The 18709-nt window shown below is 36.8% G+C and overlaps 3 non-coding genes across 3 annotated transcripts; 1 reads left to right on the plus strand and 2 right to left on the minus strand.

The window, feature by feature from the left end:
- Positions 1-268: 268 nt before the first annotated feature.
- On the plus strand, positions 269-340 carry trnap-cgg (transfer RNA proline (anticodon CGG)). The gene has a single exon. It is a non-coding gene; the product is annotated as a tRNA-Pro (tRNA).
- A 3308-nt stretch (positions 341-3648) lies between these two features.
- trnas-gcu (transfer RNA serine (anticodon GCU)) lies at positions 3649-3730 on the minus strand. The gene has a single exon. It is a non-coding gene; the product is annotated as a tRNA-Ser (tRNA).
- A 628-nt stretch (positions 3731-4358) lies between these two features.
- Positions 4359-4440, minus strand: trnal-uaa (transfer RNA leucine (anticodon UAA)). Its single transcript has one exon. It is a non-coding gene; the product is annotated as a tRNA-Leu (tRNA).
- Between the last annotated feature and the right edge of the window lie 14269 nt (positions 4441-18709).

The following is an 18709-nucleotide window of genomic DNA, read 5'->3' on the forward strand; positions in this document are numbered from 1 at the left end:
TTCTACAAGAATTGATTTTGATCTTCATGTCCACCGAGGTTAATGATATATTTGGCCCAATGGCAAGAGCTGCTTACTTGGTTCACACTTAGCGTCTCGATTCCAAAAAGGTTCAAATCCCACAGGAGCCCTCGCTTTATTGTTAACTTGACTTTGTGTAACTGAGTTCCTTTTACTCGGACCCCAGTCCATATGAACTGGAAGGTCATACAGTTACAGAGTACAGTGAACCTCCATTGGCGCACAGCAAGCTCAACAGGGACGACCTGGCTCGTTGGTCTAGGGGTATGATTCTCGCTTCGGGTGCGAGAGGTCCCCGGTTCAAATCCCGGATGAGCCCTGGTTTTAAATGGAATAGAGTGGTTGGGATAAAACTCATGGAAACTTGCACGGCCGGCTTGGTTTTCGCTTGGAAGCTTGTTTCTCCAGAGGTCCAAGGAGGTTCAAATCCCACTGTAACTACCTCTGAAAATTAAAGCTCCAACCTGGAGCCTCTCTCTGGAATACAGGGAGTGGGATGGAGAATGTCACACTTTGTGGAGACATGAACCTCTGAAATATTAATATAATAGAGTACAGAAAGACCTCAGAATATTGTCATTTTACTAACACCATTCATCATGTTCACTGTTATATTCATGTGTCTGTGGCTTTCATTAGGTAAGTTAACATTGATCTTTTCAGAAAGGAGATAATAAATTAATGATTAATTAGCCTGTGTGATGTTAAGAAAAAATAGAATATGAGTTATATAACTCAAAACTAAATATTATTATGTTCTCTTCTCTATAACAGGTGACTCCATGGCAGATTTATTAGAACCACTTTTCACTCATAAAGTTGTAGATGAAGGTGATGATGTTACTCTGTCCTGCAGCAACAAAGACAGTGGTTCAGTAAACAGCCTACAATGGTACAAACAACATCCAAAATCTAAACCTGAGTTCCTTTTTTTCATCAGTCCATGTGGAGGTAAATCCCTATGCCACCACGTCTGTCTGCTAAAGTTGATGATGAAACTAAACAAGTGGATCTGATCATCTCCTCTGCTGCTTTTAATGTTTGATAATATACAATTAGAAGGTAATTTATTCATAATCACACTCTCTGGTATCACCCAGATGAGGATGGGTTCACATTTGAGTCTTCCTCATATCGTCTCACAGAGATTTTTCTTGCCGCTGTTGCCTCAGAGTTGCTCATTAGGGGTAAAGTTAATTTTCAACTTTGTAATTTCTATTCTGAATTTCTGAATTTCTGTAAAGCTGCTTTGAGACAATGTCCATTGTTAAAAGTGCAGTACAAATAAAAATGAAGTGAACTGAATTGAATTGAACTGAATTTAATTACCTTTTGGTTATAGACACAGCAAATTTACTTATGAGAGATTTTGTTTAAATCTGGATCAGTTTCCTATGATTTTCCACAGCAAATTATCATAATTATTTATAAATGTACAAATAATTTAAAAACCACACAAACAGATAAAGGCTTATAGTATTGTATAGATGATGAATCTTGAAATACAACACCAGCCATAATGACTCTAGATTTCTGTCACTGACACTGTGTGAAGTGATCTGTACAAAATAACTCTAAAACTGCATCACTTCCTGGGTGTGTCCTTCTAGAGACGTGTAAAGTTCAGCACATACAGCACTATTATACAGAATCCTCACAGAGCTGTGTTCAGAAATGGATCAACTATACAACTTACTGTACATAGTGAGATACATACCACTGATTCTCACTCTAGTTACAGGTAATTCATTTTCATCAGTTTATCAATAGATTTAACTATCACAATCATATTTAATCAGTTAATTAATTACATTAATTAATAACCATGTTTTTTTTGGTGACGCTACCCATGCACTTGGAGGGTTGTGGGGCTGTGGTCAAGGGAGGCCTGCCAGGTCGAGAAAGAGAGGCACTCTGGCAGGCAGTCGCAATGGTTGTACCACGCATGCTTCCATTACCAGACGTGATTCAAGATCCAAACCCAGGAAAGGTTTGAAAGGCTTAGGCTCTTGTTGACAAGGTTTGCTGATATGAACTTGCATCCCAGTCTGTTGCAATAAATTCAATTCAATTCAATTTTATTTGTATAGAGCTTGTAACAAAGAGCATTGTCTCAAAGCAGCTTTAAATGAGATACCACATAAGAAAACAACAAACATATGAACAGACAAACAGACAAACAGTCCTAGATGTTATCCCAAGTGAGCAAGCCTGAGGTGACTGAGGCGACTGTGGCAAGGAAAACTCCCTTAGATGGTATGAGGAAGGAACCTTGAGAGGAACCAGACTCAAAAGGGAACCCATCCTCATTTGTGTGACAATTGTGTGATGCAGATACAGCATGTGTATAGTGTTATGTGAATCAATAAGGAGGTTGTTGTCCATGGCGCTGCTTGAATATCCCAATCCTCACAAGCAGAACCCGGCTGGAGCTGGTCCATCTCCGGATGCCACTGGAGCCGGCACAGTCTCTGTATGCCTCGGGATGGGTAGAAGAAAGGAAACAATGGAACAGCATTAGCGTAGCTGCTGTTCATAATATTAGCAGTACTAGCTGAATGTGCATTTAATCAGATGTACTGGAGTGCAAGGTTATGGGAAGTGTTAGATGTATGCCTGGCTAAAGAGATAAGTCTTTAGTCTACATTTAAACTGGGAGACTGTGTCTGAGCCCCGAACACAGTCAGGAAGACTATTCCAGAGTTTTGGAGCTAAATACGAAAACGCTCTACCTCCTTTTGTGGATTTTGATATTCTGGGAACTACTAGAAGTCCAGAATTTTGTGATCTTAAAGAGCGTGGTGGATTGTAATGTGTTAGAAGACTGGATAGATAGGTGGGAGCTAAACCATTTAGAGCCTTGTATGTGAGTAGAGCTAGTTTATAGTCAATTCTAAACTTAACAGGTAGCCAGTGCAGGGATGATAATATTGGGGTTATATGATCATATTTTCTTGATCTGTTAAGAACTCTGGCGGCTGCATTCTGGACTAACTGTAGCTTGTTTATTGAAGATGCAGGACAACCACCTAGTAATGCATTACAGTAGTCCAGTCTGGAGTTCATGAATGCATGAACTAGCTTTTCTGCATCAGATACAGATAAAATGTTCCTAAGCTTGGCAATATTTCTAAGATGGAAGAAGGCTGTTTTTGTGATATTGTAAATATGGTTTTCAAAGGATAAGTTGCTGTCTAATATTACACCCAGGTCTTTCACTGTTGAGCTAGTAGTAACAGTGCATCCTTCTAGGTGCAAGCTGAATTGTGAGAGCTTCTGTGTACTAGTTTTTGGGCCAATAAGTAATATCTCCGTTTTGTCAGAATTTAATAATAGGAAATTATCGGCCATCCAATCTCTAATATCTTTAACACACTCAGTTAATCTAGATCAATTACATATTTCATCTGGTTTTGATGAGATATATAAAGGTGCACGATCCGGGCCGCTGTCTTCGGGACTGTGCACTGCATTGATCTCCAATGGCGACCCGTCAGCCTTACAGCATCTGTGTCCAACCAACATGGAAATACAGCCCACGGTTGCAAAACACCTAGGCTCAGGGCTAGCTTTTCTCGATCCCCTCTAGCACTCCGCGTGCAAGAGTTGTGGTAGAGAGCACACAAGCGACGAGGATGGGATTCGAACCCACGCGTGCAGAGCACAATGGATTAGCAGTCCATCGCCTTAACCTCTCGGCCACCTCGTCAGGCGCAGGTGTTGCACCCACCACCAAATGTCCACAGAGACCGCAACAATTCCGTAGAGGAGCGCCATAACTCAACGCATTTAAACAAGCCTGTTCCCAAAGCAACTGGAGCCCATCCCACGTGCATTAGCAGTCTGTTTCCTTAACCTCTTGGCATCCTAGGTCACCCACATGACCTTACACCTCAGTGCACCTGGCACTTGCACTCCATTGCCCAAACCTCTTGGCCACCACTTCTTATGTTGAATTTTTATTCTTGGTTGAATTGTTGTTTTGTTGGTAGCTCGTAACCATGGTAAGGGCACAACTGATGCGGCTCACACACACGGAAACCGTGTTTTGCGTACCGTTCTGTGGTTGTTTGGACTTGCTGTTTGAAAAAGCGAGGTGTGAAACGGAGCAGCGTCTCAAAGCCAGGTGTTGACACCAGTTGCCCAAACCTGGGAGCTATTTCAGCACCCGGGTCTGGGGGCTCCGGTACGGTGTGAGCGTGCTCGGTTTTTTTTTTGCAGCCAGGCAGCCAGCTAACGGCAACTCTTAAGCACATTTGCAGAAGGCACAGGAGCCACAACCCTGTAAAGCCTTTGGGGTGCCAGATCCCACAACCACTGCCTTGAAAAGGCTCAGCTGGCAGCGGTGGGATTTGAACCCACGCCTCCGAAGAGACTGGAGCTTAAATCCAGCGCCTTAGACCACTCGGCCACGCTACCCAAGGGCTCAGTTCTTATAGACCTCTGTGGAGAGCACACTGACATACTGTCTGGGTGTGTGGTACACAGGCTGCACAGATGAGGACAGACAAACTGTGCAGAGGGTGAAAAACAGCTCAAAAAATCATCGGCTGCCCTCTGCCCTCCCTGGATGACATGTCCAGGTCCCGCTGCCTCAGCAAAATCAAGGCCATCACAGGAGACTCCTCACATCATGCTCATCACTTGTTTGACCTGTTGCCATCTGGGGGGCGCTTAAGGTCAACAAAGTCTCACACCACCAGACTTACAAACAGCTTCTTCCCCTGGGCCATTCGGACTGCAAACAATCACTGAACACACACACACACACATTCTACCTAATAAAATGTGCAATTCTACTGTGCACTTTAATCTGTCTGTGAATTGAGTACAAGTTATAACTTAATATTGGCTTTGCACAAATTAGATTTCAAGCAAATATATAACTGGGAACATTTTGTTGCAGCTTTATGAATGTTCTGCTTATATTGCAGTAGCCCTTTAAAAAAGGGTACAAGTATGCATATGTATGAAAGGAGAGTCCATAACCTGAGGTACTGAGATATTGAGAAGGGTTCAGTAAATTAATTCTATTCTATTTTTACATATATTTCTTTATTGACATGCACAACCAGTTATTACAACATTATTACAACAATACTAATTCTAACAAAGTCCTGAATATGTACAATATGGCTATATTTGTGGACACCTAACCATCACACCAGTATGTGGGCATTCTCCAAACTGCTGCACAATTGTATAGGATGTTTTTATATTCTTACAAAAACATGTTCCAGCTCAATGAAGATGTTTATTACAAGTTTGGTGTGGAATAAAATGAGTTACCTGCACACAGCCCTGAACTCAAACCCACTCAACACTTTTGGGATGAATTAGAATTCTGACTGCACCCCAAGCCACACATGCCTGATGTTTTAGGGCTGTATGGACACATGGACATACAGTATCTCACAAAAGTGAGTACACTCCTCACGGTTTTGTAAATATTTTATTATATCTTTTCATGTGACAACACTGAAGAAACGACACTCTGCTCCAATGTAAAGTAGTGAGTGTACAGCCTGTATAACAGTGTAAATTTGCTGTCCCCTCAAAATAACTCAACACACAGCCATTAATGTCTAAACCGTTGGCAACAAAAGTGAATACACCCCTAAGTGGAAATGTCCAAATTGGGCCCAAAGTGTCAATATTTTGTGTGGCCACCATTATTTTCCAGCTTTGCCTTAACCCTCTTGGGCATGGAGTTCACCAGAGCTACAGGTTGCCATATATTTACAAAAATGTGAGGGGTGTACTCACTTTTGTGAGATACTGTATATTGCCACCTACTGAACAATCATCTAATGTTTAATATTATTAGTGTATATTTTGCAACAAGTTTGAAGTAATATCTAAATAATGCTAGTCTTAGTAGATTGATTGATAATGTTAAATTGCCCCTAGGTGTGAATGGGTGAGCAAATGGCTGTGTGTGTGTGTGTGTGTGAAAGAGAGAGAGAGAAACAATTATTTTTTTTCAATTATATTTCTGCACATATTTGGTAAGTTCAAAAACAATTTTTCTGGTGTTAAGGTTTTTCTCTTCAGTGAACACAAGATGGCGCAGTCACTTATCTTAATGTTGGTCAAGAACCAGAGCACCACACAACCTGCTCACATTCTCTGAGACATAGAGTATACTTGTTCTTCTATCATACATACTGCTGATATAATATCCTAACCCCTGCCCTGGTTACTCTTAGTGCCTAAGCTATTTTCAGAGATATCATTCTGATTAAACAACACAACTGTCCACTTAACACTAAACTGTCATAAGAATAAATTCTCATCTAATGTCATTTCTTTGGCACCTGCTGTGTCAGAAACATTAAAAACTAGAAACTTATATGTGAATGTGCCTTTATTCTTCTTTCTCTTCTTCTGTTGCTATTGTGAGTACAGGAAAGTTTTATTTTTCAGATTTAACTGTTAGAGCTGAGAAATAAGGGATTAATTCAACCTTAATTACCAAGGGAAACTACTAATTTCTTCCTCATTCTTAAATAAATCATATTCTCTTCCACTTAGTGTTTCTAACATTAATCTACCTGCTGGTGTTTACACAAACTTTCTCTAAATTACAGATATCACTAACATATGTAAAATAACATAAATACATTAATTTCCTGCTTTCAGTATGTGTTTACTTAAATGTCCTCTGGACAGGTTCCCCATATGAGGCTGAATGTAAAGCCAGGATGTTTCAGTAAGAATCAACAATCTGACAACAACATTGGTGACACTGTCATGTGATGCTGTGGGGTGGAGCAATTTTGAAGCTTTATGGTGTTAACATATTAGATTACAGAAAGATCTCCACTATTTTCACTGAGCTAAGACCAGTCATCATGTTCACTGTTATATTCATGTATCTGTGGCTTTCACTAGGTGAGTTAACATTGACTTTTTGTTATTGCAGAAATATTAACTATATTATATTAAATATTAGTCTGTGTGGTGATGCAGTGTGAAAATGTAGAGTGTGGGTCTGAATTAAGTATTTCCTGTTGATTATTTAAAGGTTAAAAACATTATGATCTCTATGACAGGTGACTCCATGGCAGATTCAATAAAGCCACTTTTCCCTCATAAAGCTGTAGATGAAGGTGATGATGTTACTCTGTCCTGCACATATAAAAAAAGTGGTGTAACAGACTACCTGTACTGGTACAGACAATATCCAAAATCTAAACCTGAGTTCCTTCTTAATGTTGACCAAAAAGGAAATCTAATTTCCAACACTGACCCAAGAATGACTGCTAAAGTTAAAGATGAACAAGTGGATCTGATCATCTCCTCTGCTGCTGTATCAGACTCTGCTCTATACTACTGTGCTCTGCAGCCCACAGTGACTGGAAATCCAGCTGCACTGTACAAAAACTTTCACACAGTTTTGTTATATGGAAATCTATTATCTACTGATCATTTACATGCCATGTTTGGAGGAATTCTGTCTCTAATGTGATTTATAAAGAGTATATTTATAAATCACATTAGATTTTTGACACATGTATTATTAGGAGACAGTATGTTCATTCAGACACAAATCTATCACTTGTGAGCCTCAGTGATGAATCTCTGCTCCTCTGCTGGTCTGATCATGGAGACAGTCTTGGATGCACATTACAGAGTATTGTGACTAGCTCTGTACCAAGCTGTTTCTCGTGTTTCTTTGTCTGATTGCTATTGTGGTTTTGATCTCATTTTGTTTCATCGGTTTTCTGAGTCAGTCCTTATGTTTTTCGGATTAGTTTGCATCGCGGTTCGTCTTTACGGTTCTCTGACCTTTCTGCCGGTCCCTGATTACATTTACCTTGCCTGTCGTTTTGAATTATATTAATAAACTGCACATGGATCCTACTCACCCGGTGTCTGGAGGTTTGTTACAGCCATGCAGCCCACAGAGACACAAAACTCAAACAGACTGTACAAAAGTCAAGCTTGATTTTTTTCTCAGCAGGGGGAGATGTTTATCTGTTTCATTCAAATACACGTTTCTTTCTTAATTCTCAAACTTTGCTGTTTATTTCCTTTAAATATCAACAATGATCCTCTTACATATGTTGTTAATACTTACAATGAACAATCAGAGAAGAAATCTTTTAAAAATAAATGTTAATCTTTAATCAAAAATAATTATTTCTGCTAAGGTTCATGCTGTTATTCTCCTGATGCAATAAAAATGTAAAACAAAGTTAAATATCAATATGTCTTTAAATAATTTAAATTGCTGGGTTTTAATGTAACACTAGTGAACTAAAGACTTCACTCTTCATTATTTGGCAGCTTATAAAATAGCACTTGATCCAGCACTGATATTAAGGGAAACACTTGAATGACCACAGATACTTAAAAGAGCATTGAGCTTAATACAAGATGCTTATAAATTGTATTAGGGGTTTTATATTATTATAATTTTATGGGGAATTTTTAAAATTGTATCAGTCACTGCAGTGCCTGTGGAAGAATTGTTTGATTAAAAAAGATTATTGAAGTAATGCATTACTTCAAACCAAGTATATGCAAATGTAATTAAGTAACAATACAGTAACACTTCATTAGTAATTATTAATGTGATATAATCAATTCTAATGTATAGAAAGTATAGAAAGCCTTACAGTGTTGTAATTGCAACAATATATTTTGTAGATTAGAAAATGTTTACTTTATAGAAATAGGAAGTGTAGTAAATAAATATACAAATCTTTTAACCATTATATTCTTTTAGAACATGTGTGTGTATTTTACATAATGTGGCACATCCTGCACTCTGATTGGTTAAAACAGAGGGAAGCTACAGTTGAGGCTTTGTACACAAGAAATGCTTATATGCTTCACTGAAGACAGAGTAGAAGGAAACTTGACATTTACAGTAACATAAAAAGGAAACTTAAAGAAGAATTGAGGAAATTAAAGCATGATGGTTTTCTCTACAGTTCTATCTTGAATTGAATTTACTCTCCTTTTCCCTTTCCCAACTTATCAGCTAACAACAGACAAAATACAGTGGTGGTAACATATGCAACTGAAAAGAAAAATGAATACTCAACTAAACACTGCAGTAAATTTGTACATTTTTAAGTATATTTTGTCTGATGCTAACAGAACATTTAGTGTCAGTTGTTGATATAGAATTAAAATAGAATTGACCTTTTCTGTCCAGTTGTCCTGATGATTCATTGTAACCAGTTTACTCTCATTCTTTCCTTCCTTTCTTCATGCTTATATTGTTTATAATGTAGATGTGGGCTCGTGTATAATTTGCAACGTGTGATAATTATAGAAATAATTAAAGATGATTAAAAATCAATGAATTCATTATCACAAGAAAAGATTCAATAAAACATGTGAATTAATGGTCTTTTCAGAATAGCGCATTTTACTGTTGATGGAATATATTAAATACTGTTATATGTTATATACTGCAGACAAAAGAAATAAAATGAAAAGAGAAAAAAATGTAATCCCAATTATAGTAGTAGTTCTCCTAGACATCAGAGACACATTTCAAATACACAACACTGGCAATTATTTCTAAAGCTAGAGACCTGAACTAAACACTCAGGATAACAATGTTACTCCTCTTCTTGCTTTTCTTTACTGTTGCTGCCCAACCACACTGTACAAAAAGCACTACACATGACTGGAGCAGAGCCATGCTTTTCTCACAAGATGGAGCTATTTACATGTTTACATTCACTTCTGAAATGCCTGACTGTGAGGACAGTTAGAAGCTGAAGCAAGCTCAAGTTAAGCAGCTGAAGCTTTACAAATTCAGGAGTTCAGGAGAGTAATGTTATGTAATGTTCTGGAAAGTAGTATTTGTTGTTATACTTTGTGAATGAAAATGACTTCTCGTTGTGGTTGTTGTGTGTAGCACAGCTTCTACATTTTCTGGTAGTTTGCAATTTGCACTTGCATCTGCGTTTTGTGAAATTAATTAAATAAATGTCCTGCTTGAACTTGAATACAATGTGGAAATATTCTCCACAAACAGCGATGCTTCAGTAAGAATCAACAATCTGTCAGTAACATTGGTGTCATGTGATGCTGTGGGGTGGAGCTTCATGAACATTTATGATCATATCAGAGTACATAAAGACCTCAGAATATTTACATTCAGCTAAAACCATTCATCATGTTTACTGTTATATTCGTGTCTCTGTGGCTTTCACTAGGTGAGTAAATTGCCTTGTTTATTGCATAAATATTAAAAGTTGAATTAATGGTTAAATAGTCTGTGTGGTGATGAGAAAAAGCAGAATGTGAGATTTATGTAACACTGGCTTGATCCACACATAGGTTACTGACATTATGTTATTTTCTCTATGACAGGTGACTCCATGGCAGATTCAATAGAGCCAGTTTTCCCTCATAATGTTGTACATGAAGGTGAAAATGTTACTCTGTCTTGCAAATACAAATTCAGCGGAGTTTCAGTAACACTGTACTGGTACAGACAATATCCAACATCTAACCCTGAGTTCCTTCTTTATATTGATACAAGTGGGTATAAAAGTGATCCAATCCCACCACATCTGAACAGCTCATGTTGATAAAAACATACAACGAGTGGATCTGATCATCTCCTCTGCTGCTGTATCAGACTCTGCTCTATACTACTGTGCTCTGCAGCCCACAGTGACAGGAAATCCAGCTGCACTGTACAAAAACTTTCACACAGTTTAACTACACTGAAGGCAAACGTACAGTACTACTGTTTTTTCTTCTGTCGGCTGATCCTGTTAGGGTTTGCCACAGTGGATCATTGATCTGCATATTTTGATTTGATGCAGGTTTTACAGTGGATGCCCTTCTTGATGCAACCCTCTGTGGAAAATATTTTTATCCAATACTATAACGCTCTATTTAATACTACTCAATTAATACTTCTGTCTCAATTAATAATCTGTCTCCAGCTCCACATTGACCTGACAGCTCAGTCAAGCAAGGCTCTAACTAAAAAAAGCCAAACTGCCCAGACTGGATGAATGCAGATACAAGGTTTATTTGCAATCAGCGCTGGTTACAAGAATTGAGCTGCTCACGAATGAACATCCCAACAACCTCCGAAATAATCATCACAAAACATAGTCTTTTTATTCTTTTCCCTTATCTTTTCATAATATTCAAACCAAATCCTCTTTGCTGAGAAAGTCACTCCTATTTTCTTCCTGAAATATCAGGTTCTTTTTGGACACCATTATCTCTTACTTTTTAACTCTTTCACATTCCATTATAATCGGACTTCCGAGGTCAGTTATAAAAATAGTGGACATCTGTGCACTTATCAATAGGACTTTTCCAGCTTGTTTTCATCAAACAGTTCATTTTGACCTCCGAGGACAGCATGGGTAAGTTTCAGGGCCACTGCTCTGTCTTTGATTGCTTAGTTTTAATTCATTGCAAACAATGTTTTCTTTCACTTCTACACCTGCTGTAGTTTTAATCACAGTTTCCCTCCAATTATTCCTAGCTCTATCTCCTGCTACCCTTGACTTCCTACGACGTGCTGCGCTTCTGCTCAGGACCTTGGGCACAGCTCCAACCCCAGCCATACCAAGATTGAAACTCCGTCCAAGTCTCATCTACTGTCAACAAAGTCTCGCACCTAAACCTCGTAGTGTTTAACCGTTCATTGTTAAAACTGTAAATAGAGGTGACCAATAAATTAAGGTGGTGCCTGACAACCCAACCATGCTGTCCTCTGATTATTTTATACAAACACAAACAAGAATGCATTCATATACACTCTAAACACTCTAAAACATTCAAAACCACTTTAAACGCTCTAAACCACTTTAAACCATTCAAAAATTACTCCCACACCTCCCAATTAATCTCAGCTTGAAAATGCACGGACTTGTGCAACCACCAGTGGCTGGGTTGGTTCTGTGCTTAGGCCACAGTGGGGAGAATGCAGGATCCTAGACATTAGTCTCTCTCTGTTTATATTACATATTCACAACAATTACCTGATGTATGCTATTTAATTGACTTTCATGTTTATTGGAATCCTTTTTATTCAACAATGGCAGCAACAGAAAAAATAGATATCACCCTTTGGCACTAACATTCATTCATCTATCCATTTAAACTCACACTCAGTAAAACTCTTCTTACTGGTTCCTCAATTCCTTTTTATTAGTCTTCTTTAAACTAAAAATCTAAATAAAACCTCCAAAATTCAAAAGAGATTCCTGTAAATGTAGCACAGACACACCACCTCAGACATTTCTCTCACACGCTTAACTTATTGTATGTTATGAACAATAATTGAATAATTTTGGTCTTTTAATTCTTACTATCAGCACCTTCAAAGTAGAATAGATATTTACTTCTCATGCTAAACTGTGAACACACAGGTATATAAAGAGATTGTTTTGGATTTTTAGCTACTATGTCAATTTTGAGTACCAATATTTTATTATTTACCTTTGAAGAAAGGCTATATAAATTTAAAGATTAATTAATGATAGTAATTGTGAAAAAGCAATGACATGAAATTATTATTTAGATATAATTACACTAATCAGCTTTCCTATACTTACCTATTGGGCAAATGTATGTGTAAAAAGAGATTTTGTACGAATCTGGTTCTGTTGTTCTATGATCATTATTATAAAAAGTTTGCATTTACTTTTCATACAAATATCTTGATGTAGTGGCCAATGAGCCTATTTATCACATTTACAGATTAACAGTAAAATATCATAATTGTTTATAGTTTTCAAATAATGTAAACACCAAAAAAACAAGTAAAGGCTTATAGTATTGTATAGATGATAAATCTTAAAATACAACACAGCTACATTAATGACTCTATTTTCTGTCACTGAAACTGTGTGAAGTGATGATCTGTACAAAGTTACACTACAACAGCATCACTTCCTGGGTGTGTCCTTCTAGAGACGTGTAAAGTTCAGCACATACAGCACTATTATACAGAATCCTCACAGAGCTGTGTTCAGAAATGGATCAACTATACAACTTACTGTACATAGTGAGATACATACCACTGATTCTCACTCTAGTTACAGGTCATTTATTTTCATTAGTTAATTCATTGTATTAAGTAATAATTACGTTGTTAGAGTATATAGTAATTTTCTAATTTTCTGGTCAATATCTGGTTTTTAAAATGCCTTACAGTTTTTTTCTTAATGTTCTTTACAACAGGTAGTTTTGCAGATAAAATCTGGCCGAAAGATGAAGATGCCAACATTGTCATGAAGGAAACAGAGACTGTTACTCTGAAATGTTCATATGAGGCAAGCAGTAATGGTATTTATCTTTACTGGTACAAACAATATCCTAACAGCGCACCACAGTTTTTATTGCATAAAGGCGCAAGGTCATTATCAGCAGAGCGCAATCCCACTGACACTCGATTAGAGACAAAAACAAGCAGAGACTCTACTGAACTTACTATCAGAGGACTAAAGCTCTCAGATTCTGCACTCTATCTTTGTGCTCTAAAAGTTGGAACACAGTGATACAGAGTCACTGAAAGGCTTTACAAAAACGTATAAACCAGTATAAATGAAGATTCTAAAACCACATCAAAGATCCTTCCTTTACCAACCTGTTATCAGAAAACCACAGACACAAACAATGTTTGTGGTAATTCTGTGGTATAACTGAATAAATAAAAAAGTAAGCAAGCAAACTAATAAATAAAAGTAAAATGTGTTTAAAAACCACATAAGCCGCACATTCATCACATTAAAGTCACAAATCTACATTGTTATGAACAAACAGTATTTTATAGACACGGATCCATTGTTTTGGATGTTTGGGTGCATATGACATGAAATTAAGTTTATTGATCTTTTCATGCCAGTTTTGTCCATGATTCACTGTAATTAATAGTCATTTGAAATCATCAAACAAACAAACAAACAAATAAATAAATAAAATGGTACATTCATTTATTCATTCAGTCTTGTGTGTTTTATGTTTGTACAGATCACTGTTACTTTGTTGGATGTGAGCTAGAGCAATGACCTTTTACAAACCCCTCAGAACAGATGTGAACCAGATGTGAACCTCAGAACCAGTGCTAGTCTATAGCATTAATGATGAAAAGAAACTTGTAATCAGTTATTTGTTAGATGAATTTGTACATATTGTAAGACTTTTTCAAATTTAGATGGTATTCATACCTTCTGAGACAAATGGGACTCATTTAGTCAAGTATTTGTTTACTCCAGCATAGTGAAACATTTTATTTAGGGAGTGCTTTATCAAGGGGAGGCTCATAGCATTAATTACATTGTGTAGCATGTAGCACTACAGAATAACTTAAATTAATTTAAATATATGGTTGAATGCAGTTATTAAATACAGACACAATATGCAATTAATAAAGGGTGACTTATTCTAGTGAACTGCTTAAAATTATCATTAAATTTAGCAAAAATCAGCCTTAACAGATTTAAACATGACATAAAATATATTATGAACATTCATTGCTTGTTTCAGTCAATTAACTTAAACAATGGATTTATCACATATGATACCAGATCTGACATGACTATGAGTAAAAGTGGGTGGAGCTAGATGTGGTAAGATACAGTTTAGAAAGTTTCACAGAGATCCTGCCATTTATACCTACTGCAAGAGAGACACAACAGTCATGTTACTCTTCTTTATTTTCATAGTTGTTAAAAACATCGGTAAGTCATTTATATTATACACAAACTTTAGGTGAATGCTGGAAATGAGCTGATACCTAAACATGATTAATTAACTTACAAAATGAAAGTAGAAATGTTTATGTTGTTGTAATGTTTTACAGCAGGTGCTGTTGACAGCAGCATTACACCAGACCAAACCATCATATCTTCAAGTGAAGGCAGCAACATCACACTGACCTGCACATATGATGACTCAGCAGACTATCTCCACTGGTATCGACAAAAACCTCAATCAGAACCAGAGTTTCTTCTGCTGATTCATAAATCCACAGATGGTGTCACTAAATCTGAACATGACCCACGACTATCCACCAAAGTTCGTAAAAAGGACAAGAAAGTAGATCTGGAGATCTTTCCTGCTGCAGTATCAGACTCTGCACTGTACTACTGCACCATGGAGCCCACAGTGACACAAAACTCATACAGACTGTACAAAAAGTCAAGCTGCATTTGTTTTTTTTCTCAGCAGGGGGAGATGTTTACCTGTTTCATTCAAATACACTTTTCTTTCTTAATTCTCAGACTTTGACGTTCATTTGCTTGAATATCAACAATGATCGTCTTGGATATGTTGCTAATGATTATTGGTTGAATAACCAGAGAAGAATAGATCCGTTAAAAATAAATGTTAATATTTAATAAAAAAAATATTTTTGCTAATGCTCATGGTGTTATTTTGTTATTCTCCTGATGTAATAAAATATAACACAAGGTTTACTAACAATATGTATTTAAGTATTTTAAGGTGCTGATTTTTAATGTAACACTAGTGAACTGAAGACTTCACTCTTCATTATTTGGCAGATTATAAAATAGCACTTGAAATCACAAGTTGTGGTTGAAATGGAAATGGTTGCTCCACTCCAGACTCTCACTGTGCTGCCACATGTTCACTCAGTCTCCACAGCACTAAGGGCAGTTCTCATAGCCAGTGGTGGCAGCTTTATTAATATTAATTCTAAAATATGAATTATTTGATGAACAGTTATTTCTGTGTTTATTGTGCTTGAGATCTGACGTGTTCAACATATGTTTCTTTGCAGGTTTACTTTGGTCTTGAGTCTTGAATAATAAGAATGTCCTCTAGTTTGATTTCCCAGTGTGTTTTTGACATTGATTGAAATACTTCAGCACTTAATTGCTGTGGGTTTTGGGAATATGTCTGTTACCCTCTGAGACCCTGCATCTGTGGAACCTGTAAAAGAAAAACCTGTCTGTTTAGGAAACTCAGTCAGATTTTTGTTTCAGGCCCCAAGTCACAAATGATCCTAATTATATTTGATAATAAATCTGTACTACTGTTAATAATTAGGGGTGAATCAATACTTTTCTGTGAACTGCAAAGTGCAGCTGCTGTGCCTGGATCCATCAGCTAAACTAATTTTTTCACAGTGGCTTTATTAAGCAGATGTCTATATCAATTACATTAAAATCAAAGTCAGATCAGAGTCAAATGACAACATAAAATAGACAAAGAAAGAAAAGAGGCTGGTTTGTTCATTACCTCAGTGAAATACAGTATAACAGGTTTATCACAACAAACAAATAAGCTCAATATATATATATATCAATGTATTTTGGTTTCAAATATTATCTTGTGATTAATAATCAAGTATTTAAGTAAATTTAAGGTAATTTTGTGTCTTTACTTCCCTGTTAGGGCAAGATGTAGGACAGGACATTCTTAATGGCCAATTCAGTGGAGTTGAGTTTTATAGCTGCTTTCAAACATGAAAATGACAAATTCAGCAGTATTTAAAGAGAAATATATGGGGGTTATGAAGATATACTTTTGTGTGAATATTTCTTCTGTATTCTCAAATAAACCTTATTCTTTTAATGGTTCTAACAATAAGCCACCTTCTGCTGCACAAATGACACACAGAGGAAGGTAAATACACAAAACAGATTTCTACACACAGAACCAATAAATACCACTGCTAAGTAGATTTAATCCAGTAAAACTGTCTTAGATAGAATTTCACAGAACAATTAGGCAATAGAACAATCTGTAAAATTACAAATGGAAAGTAACACTATGCAAAAGACACTGTGATAACCGTGTGACCCAGTGATGGTTTTAGTTTACACACCAACAAAACCAGTGTCACACAGTGCAGTCACCAACACCAACTACTAAAGAAAGGACTTTACTGAATGTCCATCTCATTTTATTAATGAGAGAGAGAGAGGGAGAGAGAGAGAGAGAGAGAGAGAGAGAGAGAGAGATCCAAAAACAAGTGATGTAACTAACAATGTCAAAATATCACAGGAAAATTGAGTAAATGGTATGAGTGAATCCATGGCTTAGGACCTTAATACAAAAACATTTCTACAGATTTATATAAACAGTATACAGTATAGAACAGTTATCATGAATATACATAAATACAAGTAGGTGGAGCTAGAGGTGGAGATGTACATCAAATAGTAACACTGACATTCATTTCTAAAGCTAGAGGTTTGAACTAAACACTCAGGAAAACAATGTTGTTCCTCTTCGTGGTGTTTTTCACTCTTGCTGATGTTGGTAAGTCATATACACTGCACACAAAATATTATTTTTTCTAAATAAGAAGACACAATTTTTCATGTGAAATGTGTCATTTATTATTAAAATAATCAAAATATTGTTGTAATGTTTTTATAGCAGAGGCTGCTGACAATAACATTAAACCAGATCAAACCAATGTATTTTCAATGGAAGGCAGCAACATCTCACTGTCCTGCACATATACTGGATCAGTTAACAGACTCCACTGGTATCGACAAAAACCTGGATCAAGACCTGAGTTTCTGCTGCTGATTGATGAAAGCAGTGAATATGTCACTGAGGCTCAACCACCTCATCCACGATTGTCCATAAAACTTAACAAAGAGCACAACTGACACAGTTTTGTTATACTGAAAGAAGTTCTCCCAATGCTTTAGAGAAAGTTACATGTCCTTTTGGGGGATTCTGTCATGGTCATGGTTGATATGGTATGAACTTTGTTCACATGAGGTAGGAAAACACCCTTTGGAGAGCTCCATATACAAACCATATACTTACCCTTTCACACACTCATTCACACAAAAGCATTATTTCTCCTAGAAAAATGTCCTACTGTCATGTTTTTGGAGGTGATGTAAAACTGCACACAAACTGACAGTAACCTGAACTCCTGCTTTCAGTATGTGTTTGCTTAAATATCCTCTGGACAGGTTCCCCATATGAGGCTGAATGTAAAGCCAGGATGTTTCAGTAAGAATCAACAATCTGACAACAACATTGGTGACACTGTCATGTGATGCTGTGGGGTGGAGCAATTTTGAAGCTTTATGGTGTTAACATATTAGATTACAGAAAGATCTCCACTATTTTCACTGAGCTAAGACCAGTCATCATGTTCACTGTTATATTCATGTATCTGTGGCTTTTATTAGGTGAGTTAACATTGACTTTTTGTTATTACAGAAATATTAACAAAATTATATTAAATATTAGTCTGTGTGGTGATGCAGTGTGAAAATGCAGAGTGTGGGTCTGACTTAAGTATTTCCTGTTGATTATTTAAAGGTTAAATGCTTTATGTTCTCTTCTCTATGACAGGTGACTCCATGGCAGATTCAATAGAACCACGTTTCACTCACAAAGCTGTAGATGAAGGTGATGATGTTACTCTGTCCTCCAAATACAAACCCAGCACAAGTTCAGCAAACAACTACCTCCACTGGAACAGGCAATATTCAAAATCTAAACCTGAGTTCCTTCTGTAAATTCACCAAAGAGGAACACCAATCAGTCCCAACAATCCATCAAGAATGTCTGTTAATGTTGATGATAAACAAGTGGATCTGATCGTCTCCTCTGCTGCTGTATCAGACTCTGCTCTATACTACTGTGCTCTGAGGGCCACAGTGACAGGAAATCCAGCTGAACTGTACAAAAACACTGACACAGTTTTGTTATATTGAAAGTAGATCTACTAATAATTTTGCAT

Source organism: Hemibagrus wyckioides, unplaced genomic scaffold (genome assembly GCF_019097595.1).
Source record: "Hemibagrus wyckioides isolate EC202008001 unplaced genomic scaffold, SWU_Hwy_1.0 Contig1, whole genome shotgun sequence".
NCBI classification, from domain to species: Eukaryota; Metazoa; Chordata; class Actinopteri; order Siluriformes; family Bagridae; genus Hemibagrus; species Hemibagrus wyckioides.